The following is a 10,228-nucleotide window of genomic DNA, read 5'->3' as shown; positions in this document are numbered from 1 at the left end:
CTGTGGGGTGTGAAGCAGTGAGCTGGCCCTGTGAATGTTGCTTATATACCTAGCTGGACATGGCTCCCTGTAGAGGAATCTTGTTTTTCAGTGTGATTTCCGCAGTCAAGAGAATGTAATTCCTTTAAAGCTTTACAGAGGTGGCTTTTTTTTTTTTTTTTTTTTGAGTTGTGAAGTTCCTAAAGAGGGAATCAGAGCTCAAGTTAGCTAATACCAATTTAAAATTCAAAGATTGGAACTATTGGAGTTTTTTTTTTTTCCTCAGTTGGTCTGTAGTGGAAATGCTAAGTCACAGCTTGAAACAGTGATTGAGCACCTGGTGGGAAGGCAGGGCCAACCCAGGGGAGCTCAGGTACATGCAATGCACCTGAGTGACTGGAAGGCATAGAGCCAGGATCCACCCCTTCCCAGAACTCATTTAAGGGTTGGCAGTGGAGGCAAGGGGAATTTGCTCAAGTTCTCTACGTTCCTGAGGCTTTTTGAAGGTAAGCAGATTTTTTCCTTTATTTCTGTGCCTATGGCTGTTACATTTTATGAAATCCTCACTTTTTGCAGCTTAGGACCTTGCTGCTCTGCTGCCATTGCTGTGCTTTCCATCGTGTTACATGGTCTAATCAGAGAGAGATTCTGATAGTTACTCAAGTCCTTTGCCAGGGCAGGACCTCCCCTTTCTCATCTTGAAGAAGTGTTTGAGGCATGAAGGCCACCCTGTTTCCCAGTTGCTTTTTTGACTGTAGAAGACGCTACTACTCTTTCTAATTTCTTTCTGAATGTAAGATTCACTGGTGACGTCTCCTTCCACAAGTTACGTCAATGCATGCCCGACTCCTCACAGGGGACCACGCTGCTGCTTTGTATAAGGTGTTTTTTGTATATGACAAATCATATTTAAGCTGAAGTAATGTGGGTTGGGGCCATGGTTCCCTATCTTGATTGGGGGTTTGAAGAAGTTAAGGACAGAAGGCAGTGAATGTTTCCTCCTTATTCCTCCTCAAGCGCCAAGTCTTGAGCCTGGTTGCTGGCTCTGAGGAGGAAGATGATGCTTCTCTTTGGTGAGGTTGCCCAGAGCTAATGCTCTCTTCCACCTCTCTCCCTCTGTGTCTTTTCCTCCTTTCCACTTCCACGAGAAGCAGCAGACACTGAGCCTGGAGTTTCTACTCTTGATGGCTTTTGTGGTTAGTATTTTTAATAACATTTATTACTCTGACACTATCTTGCCAGTTCTATCTTTGCTGTTATGCAGCTTGGAATATCTGGGGCAACTACATTTCTCCCACCAAGAAAAAGTCAATAGGAAAGAAACACCTTCGGAAGACCCAACCCCAACAAGGCTCACCTTTTAACTTTGTCATCAAAGCTCAGCCCCTCTAATTCATTCACCTGTGTGAATTCTTTTACCGCTACTTCCATTTCAGTACTCATGTGTGCAAGCATCTTGGTTGTTGGAGTTAGTTTGTAAACTAAAAAGAGGCTTTGAGTCCAATGTGCAATAGGTCTCTCTTCATCAGTTTCACACGATTGAATGGGTAGAGTGAGGCTGGCACCCAGTTTGTAAGCATCAGCAATGCTTATAAGTAAAGCTGATGTTGAAGGAAGCCCCTGGGCAGGTGAGCAGCTCTCAGACTGAGTAAAGGGGAGGAAAGGTGCAGTTTTGGGGCCTACTTTGGCGGCTTTGATTGTATTTAGCTTTCTGCAAACTCTTTTCCTAAACCTTGGACATTCAAGACCACTAACTGAAAATGTGTTAAAGTCAACATTATTTATACCTACCTATCTACATATATAAGATCTCACTCACACATCTCTCTTTTGTACTGTTCTAACTTCTGCTTTTAGTTCATTCATTACCAAGCAGAAGTTGGTACTGCAGTTTGGCTGCAGTAGGATTTTGCATTAGTCAAATGTTGCATTTCTGTGGTATTTAAAGACCATCTCTATTTTGCTGCCCAAAAGCAGACATCTGGAAACACTCTACCAAGAGCTACATTCAAGGAACTAGAGCCCTGTGTGGCATTTATATTTATTATCACATGATGGAAGGGGGAAAAATCTTTGTGACATTTGCTTGTGCAGCCCACCTGTTGCTGCCCATAGCAAAGCTGGGGCGTTTGTGTACTGCTGTGGTTTACTTGCTATGTTCCCTATGATGGTAAAGCTACAGTCAGAGGTCTTAATTTCAGCTTGTGTAAATGTCTAGTAAGACAGAGTGAACCTTACATAATGAAAGACAAATGGATACTGCTTTATGAGACAATGGAGTGTTGCCACACAATTATTCTGTTGTATTGAATATATTCTCCCCATCCTGGCTACCATCTGTGGTTAACTTCCCTGCCAGCAGTGCATGCTGGGTTAGAAAAATCTGAGCTACAGCATGTTGGCTGAGCTGTTAGCTCAGTGCTGGTTATTATTATTGTAATGGAGAAACAATTGAGGCCAGTTTTTGGAATAGGGCACAAATGCTTACAACATCCTATCCTGCTAATTCACGAGGCACCTTTCGGTTGTGAACTTCCAGTAGGAATTACAAAGATAAGAGCCTAATGGTTTACTTCAAGAACTGAAGGACGTATGTGTGCCATGACAGTGTTTCTATGGTCCCTCAGAAAAATGGTTATTGTAATAAATGGTGATGGATGCTTGAACGGATAGATCTTGTTCATGGAAGCGTTCAGAGTCAGAGAGATAGTGTGTGTATGTACAATGTACACAGACAAATGACAGAAATAATTGTATTGCTCTACTGTGATATGAGTATGTGCAGCTTGGTTTGGAGTAGTTGTTAGATTGCCTTAACTTTTGACACTGCTTTTTTCTTACTAGTGTTGGAGTCTGTGCAATAACTTACAGGTTATGATATCTGGAGGTGGATGGGATGTGAGCAGAGTGGCCAGTGCGCAACCTCTGAAGTGCTGAAATGTGTTTCTAATGGGAGTTTTGAGAGGTTTTCATTCCTTCCCAGTCTCTGGGAAATGTCCTGATGTTATGGTGTATTAGTTCTGGTAAGAACAAAGTCAAATTTCCTTTCAAGACCATCCCTCACCTTCATAAAACACTGCTGATTTAATATATGTAATATTCAGGATGGAAGTAGAGCTACAGAGAACAAGAACATGCATTCTACGATAGTAATTTTACCCAAGATTCAGGAATTTTACACCATGGGCTCCTAAGGGAAAAAAATATGGTGTCTTGGCACAGACGTGACCCTGTTATAAATTCTTGTGCATCTTAAATACAAATGTGTAGGCTGCAAACATATTCATTGGCTTAAAACAGCCAGCATGTTTTGTTTGGAACCAGTCATTAATTTGGGAGGAAAAAAGATAAGGTGACAGAAGACATATTTTGGATACAGTTATGTAGAAGTGGGAATCTAAATGGGAGAATTAATTTGGAAATGCATATCTTCTTCACTGAAGAAGCTTAAGCAGATCTTTGATACAGCAAGTTAATGTGCAGTTCTTGAGGATAAAAGGGCTAAGCTGATCTATGGTGGCTGATAATCCGGCCCTCTGTATTTAACGTAACCTGAAAACTCAACAAAATGTGTACATGCCACCAGTGTAAATAGTGGGTAAAAAAGCCCTTGGCTGTGTTATTTGCTGAAATAGAGGGCTACACAGGACAAACTAATTCCTGTTCTGAGTTCTTGGGGTACAGTGACTTGGATGTGAAATGCAAAACAAACTGAGGGAGCGCACCCAGCATTCCCCTGTACACATGAAGGCATTCAACATTATTATACGAAGCCATGCTTCACCTTCATTTGTCCTCCAGAATCTTTTAGCATTTGTCATATATTGATCCAGCTTGTGTTTGCACCTCATGTATTTTAGCCTTTAGGTTGGTGGTTGGAGACTTTTCTGGGGAATAGAAGTATGCATATGTGTCTCTTCAGGCTGATGCGGATACAGAATTTGGGGTCTGCTTCCTAGGGAAGTGTGAGCCGTGGCCCATTGTATAGTCTTTATGCTGGAGACAGGGTTTCTGCACAACTTCAAATACACATCAGTCTCTGTGATGGGTCTTAGAAGAGCTGATGTCATCTGCACAATATTCAGTGCAAGGCAGTCCATGCAAACCAGGTGTTCAGGTGAATGTGGCTTTCATTATCCCCATTCTCCAAAGCTCTCACCTCAAACACTGCATGTAAAATCACTTTTGTTGTTTAAAATATAAATTGAACAGAAATGTAGACAGTCATTCATTGGTCAAATTCATAGTTTTCTGAGACAAACCAGTCTGGATTTTGACAAAACTTTTGTCTTTTCTCTCTAAATCAATGGTCTCTCTGTACATCCTTGAACTAATGGGAATTGTCTGTATATAGATCCTAAATTTGCATCTTAGACTACTTCCTTTACTGATTAAAACAGTCATTCTTATATCAATGGAATGTTTGCTTCAGAGATCACAAGTATCCTATCCTTGAGCTTAGAGAATCAGGGAGGAGAATACGTTTTTCCTGGCTATTTCTACATCTACATTCAGCAAGAAAATGCTCACATGGCTTCATGAGCAGAGAAATGGTATTGGAATTATTTCTGTTCATGGTCCTACCCCCCTAAAGTGTACGTTTCTATTTTTGTCCTCCACAATGAAGAGTAAACCCAACCTGAACGGATACTTAAGAGTTTTTCTGATTTTTTTTTTCCTGAGGTGACATCATTCCACTCAATTTCTGAATATAACAGCTGCATAAAATGCAGCACTTTGATGTACTCCAGGCATAGACAGGAAGAAAACAACTGCACTCAATGTTTTTTTTTTCTGAGAGGTTGGACAGCAATTTACTTAATATATAGCTAGTACTGCTTATTTTAAGGCAGGGATATAATTGATAGCATCTTTCCATTCTGTTACTGGGAGGAGTATTTATCTAACCTCACTTTCTTTTTAGTTTCTTTTGTCCATGCCAAAGACTAGAATTGAACTGATATTGCAAAGGGATTAATGTGAATGTATTCACCTTAGTGCTTAAACCTTTCTACCTCTCATAGCTGCTATAGTTGCTTGAAGTGTTATTGCATCTAACAGCCAAAAGAACTGAATGTGTGTAAGAGCCCAAATCCTATTTTCATAGGTAGCATAAGGATTTAGGATTTAACTCTTACTAGCTTCCTTGGATTTAACTGAATTTAAAAATATGCTCTTTGTTCCTAGAAGATGCAAATAGAAGACCAAGAAGGGCAGAGAGATTAGCTGTTTTGATTAGTCAAATAATGCTTATTTATTCTCTTCACCAAAAAAGAACAGCCAGCAACTGTGATTCATTAGAGATGTAAGTTTATATGTTACATGTAATATTGTATTTCATGGGGGTGGCAGAGAGCACTGAGCAATTGTGTTAGAAGGGCTGTAGCAGTCATTGCCCAGCCCTCCCCACAGGCAAGAAACTGCAAGGCACAGCTTTAACCTCCCCATTGCCTGGAGAGTCTTCCTGTTAGAAGCTTTCTGCTTGGCTTGGAATTGTTTTTTTTTAAAAAAAAAAAGTGGTGGTGGTGTTTATCAAGGAGATAAAGTACCTGGCAGAAAGAGCAACTTGCTAAAATAGCTTGAATTATTTGTTTATGGTGGAAATGCAGAGTGAGGTATTTTTGTTCCCCATTTCCACTTCTCTGTGATGTAAAGAGAAGGTGCAGATACCCTGCCAGGAGGTAGGAATGAAGATCCATCATTGCAGTTGACCCTCCTGGGTGATTTCTCACACAAGAGGATAGATGACCCTGAGGTGAGACTCCTTATTTTCCCCTCCTTTTCCCCCAGATTTTTGCATGCTTGACCCCCATTCGTATACAGCTTCTGAATAGTGCTTATGAATGTAAGTGAAATGGCAGCTCCTATGGCAAACTTTGCAGTTTGTTAGAGTAATTAAAAAAGCATTTCAGTCTTTCTCTTTTCTCATTTGGACTCCATGGGGTTTGGTGCCAAACCCCTTTTTTTTTTTTTTTTTTTACACAAGCCAGGCCTGATACGGCTGATATGCTGCTCTGAAAGGTTCCCAAGGCTGGTGCCAGCATTCCCTTTAGCAACCTGGTGGAATCAGATGAGTGTTATGTTAATCCATAGATTTTAATGCAGGGAGATGTTTGAAAATCCTCTGTCATTGTATCCCACATAACACAGTCCAGAGCTCTTCATGCACTCAGTCCCACAGCAGAAGGAACTATTTTTTTTCTTGTTGACACTGCAAATTGCAACAGTTTGTGTCTGAAATACAGCACATCCTCCTGCAGCCCACTGGATCTTGATGTTGTCAATTAACCATTGCTACTTTCTAGGCTGCTGCAACAGTTTAAATCCTCATTGTTCAGTGTGGTCACCATTTGGCTTCTAAAGATGCTGACAGTCTCCTCAAACCAATATTTTTTTTAGGAGATGTAAACAGTCCTTTTGGCTAATGAACACAAGACCACTGCAGTGAGTCCACATCCAGCGTAAACTGGAGCCATCCCAAATATTTTGGTCAAATACTTCCTGAATAAACTTACTGTTCTTCAGCTTGATTGAGAAATCAATATATTGTGATTTAAAGTGTACTGCTAAAAGGCTTTTGCAGGTTTATACAGCAAAATAATAATCCACTTCCACTGGCATCTCCTTCACTGGCATCTCCTTCTCTTGCATCCTTTCTTCTCTAAAAACATTCTTGGAAACATTACAGAGTTTTATTGCCATCAGGCTAATCAGGCCTTATTTCTCACATCTCTTCCTATCAAGGACAGCCAAGGGGGGGGTAGGAAAGTGCCATAAGTCAGAATAAAAATAGATAATGAGAACTGTTAGTGCTCTTCCTGTGAGGGATTTTGGCATTCAGGCTGTGATGTGAGAGATGCTGTGTAACAGAGCCTGGGCTGACGGTGCTGACTCCAGTTTCAGCCTTAGCTTGGACCACTCAGGTTTTCATAATTTAACTGCTGAAAGTAGGATTGGGACAGATTTTTAGCTGGTGTACGCAGCTTAGCTTTGTAAGCCTCGCTGGAGCCATGCCAGTCCACACAAGCTGAGGGTAGAGCTTGCTCTGTTTTGAATATTCTTTCTCATACTTTATATGCTCTCTTGCAATGTAATGAGTGCTGATTTGGAGCATTAATTGCATGCTTTTGACAGAAACAGAATTGGACTTACATTTGTTGTTTTGATACTGTCTCAAAGGGGAAACTTTATACTAGTATTTTAATGCAAGCATTTGTAAACACCCAGCAAATAGAAATTGAGAGTCCAATCCTTCTGCTAATGGAGTCGTTGACAATGTTTCCTTTGGCTTTCGCAGGGAGCTGGGCTGGGTTCAGTGTAAGTGGTATACTCAAGTATTACTGATAATGATTAAATGTGTTTTATATATTGATGCTTTTTGCTGGACAGTGCATTGGCTTTTTATGATTTGTTGATATATACAAATAAACTATTTGAAAAGTTAGTATTCCTGTGTCTGTTTTTTGAAGGTGAATTCAAATTGTTACCATGAAGGTTAAAAAGTGGTTACCAAAGTTAGTGTTGGCACCCTAGTTTGTGCATTCTTTCCCTGGTATCTTCTTGCTGCAGCTTTGCATAATCAAGGATGTGACCAGCTGTCCTAAGCTGAGCCCTTTCACCATCTTCCAGCAGTGAACTCTAATGCTACAGAAGGCAAGGAGAAAATGGTCCTGTGTCAGGATGCAGCTGAAGGTCAGCTTGTTACCAGGAGTAGAGGGCTATTGCAGGCTGCATGGGTGGGTTCATTTTCTAATTAACTGACTAATTTTCTTCCTGTAGCAGCAGCCTTTCCCTCCAGGAGTGAGACTAAATGATCCCAACAGCTGTTGTGGAGGAAGGAATTACTGAGAAAGGAGTCCACTCTATTATCTTGGAGGTTCCTGATTTATTTCTTGAGGGTAGCTGCAATGCTCTCTTTATGTAGTCATGTGCTGCCCAACTTCTGCTTACTTTGAAGTGGAAAAAGGCAGAAACATGAACTAAAATTGCTGCCACAGACTGCTTGTTCTCCTTAACTTGTTTCCAGACTCATGGGGCTGGAGAGGTGAAGCAATCGAGTAGGACTAGAAGCAGTCTTTGGGGCTGCCAACATGAGTGCAAAGTGCATTAACAGGTTAATGCAAAAAAAAAATCTAGTGTCATCTCACTGTGTGCTTTTCTATCTTCTGTAATCATATGGGTATGGCTATGGCAGCTAGCACTATCAGGTGCTGCTGATGGGGTGAGCCTGCCTGAAGAGGGTGCTGGCAGCTGCCCTCTGTTCCTGCTGCAGGAATGTGCTGTGCAGTGTCAAAACATCACTGCTGCAATCTGCTGATTCCTGCTATGCATGAATTTAACACCCATTGCATAAAGGATAACAGGGAGCCCTTCTGCCCTTAGGCCTGTTTTCATGCACGGAACTCTCTTTGCTCTCTTCTGGCCATTTGATTCTTGCCAACCCAGACACTGCTCATGACGAGCCTACTTGCTTGCTGCCTTCTTCAAAACCTGCTGCAAGAGTCCTGTCCTCTGTCACTACTCTCTGCAATTTGAGGCAAAAACATCACCATTTCCAAGCTAGACTAAATAATTGCTCAGAGATGGTTGGCTTTTATAGTTAGTCTTCACATTGGCACCACAGTGAATTCATGTGAACATTTAGACCATTTATTACAAACTGTGTAGACCCTCTCCTTTTGTTTTCCTCTTTATAAAGCAATTCTCAGGAGTCACACTGGAGGAAAATATTACCCTGCATAGCCTACAAGGGAAACAGTAACCAACACAACTTGTTCTGTATAGCTTCAGAACTCATCTCCTCCAAACTCCTAGAGGAGTCTTGCCTAGAAAAGTGTTGAGCAAGAGTGAGGAGAAATCCTATCCAGCTCACAGCAGCATGCACAGATGTGTGATGGATAAAGAGCAGAGTGGGAGAAGGGTGGGGTGTGTGTGTGTGTGTGTATAAGCAGAATGGTTGGAGGGGACAAGTGCTTCAGTGTGTGGAGAAAGGAAAACAGGTATGTCCACAGTGAAGCTGTGCACTGGTAATTAAAGGCAGCCACAGAGGTCAGGATTTTCACTTCTGTTCCCATCCCGGCTATTGACCTGCTTCATTCACTTGCACGGAAGCATTGGTTTTCTCAGCTGCAGATTCTTCAGCTGTAAAAGGTCACTGCTCTCCCAGGGACAGATTTTTAGCTTTTATTTGTTTCAGACTGTCTGGTGGTACTCTGCAATGCGTTCTTTTAGCTCTCTGCAGTCTGCTGTAAACCTGACTGATTGCAGTAAAGAATCCTGGCCCAGGATGCCTTGCAAAACCATGGGGAGGCTCCTGCAAACAACTGAAGTGCTGCTTTTTCCTGTGCCCAAAGCTGTACCAACAAGAGCTCGGAATAGCTGTTCCTCTACTTAATTTCCCTTGACTACCCGGACGTGATAGCCATTTCCAGAGTGGGCCTCTCACACTGATAAACCTAGGCCCAGTGAGGTGAGCGTGGCTATTTTCCATCTCAAGCAGGGCTGGAAGGAGGCCTCATGTGTGTTGAAAATGTGTATGGATTTCATATCCTCCCTCACAATCCTAAAAGGAGTTCCTGGTTAATTTTAAACCCTTGGCTTGTTTTCAAGTTACTGAAACCAGGTTGCAGCACGCAGGAAGGATTTGTGGTACTGCTCTCCCTCTCAAGGTGACCCAGCTCCTGTCAGGCCGGGCCTTGCCTTCCTGTATTGCAGTATGCTGCAACTTGCAGAGCAGGAACTGTCTCTTAAGGAAAAAAACATTCCCGCCATAGATTCACCAGCATACAAGTTTAAAACCTCTTCTTTATTATCCAAGCAGTGGGGTGAGTGGAGACAGGGCAGGGAAGGAGCAGGGGACTTACCCTGTGAGCTGGGGGTGCATGACTGGTTTGCATAAAAAGCCACTGAGCTAAATGCTCCCACAGCAGCCTCTGGGTCCCAGACCAGTAGCTCCTCAGGTGCAATTGCTGTGGCCTTCAGAGCATGAGAGTAGCCACTAAAGTTAGCTCTTACTGTCTACAAATATTTTTGTACCTGTTCTTGGTCAAGTTGCTGCCCACTCTGCCCTAGGTGAAGGCCATGTCATTAGTTTCCTTTTACCCTCTGTCTGGTTTAAGTCCTTGGGCTGCCTGGACAAGGTTCCTGGGGCAGAGGAGTATTGACCTCTCTTTTCAAAAATACAAGAATAAAGCACCAGCTTTTCTTCTCTTCCCTCTTCTCTACTGTGTTTTCTTTCTTTTCTTCATCT

Source organism: Numida meleagris, chromosome 6 (assembly GCF_002078875.1).
Source record: "Numida meleagris isolate 19003 breed g44 Domestic line chromosome 6, NumMel1.0, whole genome shotgun sequence".
NCBI classification, from domain to species: domain Eukaryota; kingdom Metazoa; phylum Chordata; class Aves; order Galliformes; family Numididae; genus Numida; species Numida meleagris.
The sequence above is the reverse complement of the archived record's forward strand: the minus strand, read 5'-3'. Positions refer to the sequence as shown.